The sequence below is a fragment of the Octodon degus genome, unplaced genomic scaffold (assembly GCF_000260255.1).
Source record: "Octodon degus isolate 3935 unplaced genomic scaffold, OctDeg1.0 scaffold00062, whole genome shotgun sequence".
NCBI classification, from domain to species: domain Eukaryota; kingdom Metazoa; phylum Chordata; class Mammalia; order Rodentia; family Octodontidae; genus Octodon; species Octodon degus.
In genome coordinates this window covers 10,138,359-10,139,358 of record NW_004524638.1, presented here as the reverse complement: position 1 = coordinate 10,139,358, position 1,000 = coordinate 10,138,359, and the positions used below count along the sequence as shown (strand labels likewise).

The 1,000-nt window shown below is 54.9% G+C and overlaps 1 pseudogene; it reads left to right on the top strand.

Moving 5' to 3' along the window:
• The first annotated feature begins 317 nt into the window (after positions 1 to 317).
• On the top strand, positions 318 to 940 carry LOC101584810 (annotated as a pseudogene).
• Positions 941 to 1,000: the final 60 nt, after the last annotated feature.

The window sequence follows — 1,000 nt, the reverse complement described above, 5'->3', positions numbered from 1 at the left end:
GCAGCCTCTACTGAAGGGATGAAGAGGCTGCACTGCACAAACATACAGAGAGGAGAAAGGTCCCCAGGCATCCGTCCACAGCAGGCTGGCAGGCTGTAGTGGTAACAGTGGAAAGACAGCAGTGGTGGACATTTATAAAATGACACCAACAGCTCCAAGCTGCCTCCATTTATTTCCACTCCTCGGGCTCCTCACTGTGCAGGGCCCTTGTTGATGAGAAACTCGACTCCACACTTGACATCATTTATCATATGCTTACCAGGGGCAAGTCCCTGGCATTCCTCTGCTCTCCAGAGAGAAGCTGCTTCAGCGTCGCCATCATGGGAGTTGACATCCGTCACAACAAGGACCGGCGCAAGGAGCCCAAGATTCCTTTGTGTACATGTGTGTGTGTGTAACGGGGATTGAACTCAGGCCCTTTCACTTGCCAGGGAAGCGCTTATTCCACTGAGCCATCTCCCCGGCTAAGGAGCCCAAGAGCCAGGGCAGCTCCCTGAGGCTGTTGGTTAAGCTGTAAGGGTTTCTGGCCCCACAGACAAATTCCACCTTCAACCAGGCTGTGCTAAAAAGGTTGTTCATGAGTCGCTCCAACCGGCCACCTCTCTCCCTTTCCCGGATGGTCTGGAAGATGAAGCTTCCCGGCCAGGAAAATAAGACACCAGTGGGTGTGGGGACCATCACAGATGACGTGCACGTTCTGGGGTGTCCCAGCTGAAGATTTGCGCTCTGCGCGTGAGTAGCCGTGCCCGCAGCCGCATCCCCAAGGCTGGGGATAAGATCTTCACTTTGACCAGCTGGCCGTGGAATCCCCCAAGGGCCGTGGCACAGTCCCACTCTCTGGTCCGTGCAAGGGCCAGGAGGTGTATCCGCGTTTTGGCAAGGCGCCGGAATCCAGCACAGCCACACCAAACCCTACGTCCACTCCAAGGGCCGGAAGTAGGCCAGCCGAGGCTACAAGAACTAATGTAGAGATGTACTCTGTTAATAAAAAGATTTGAGA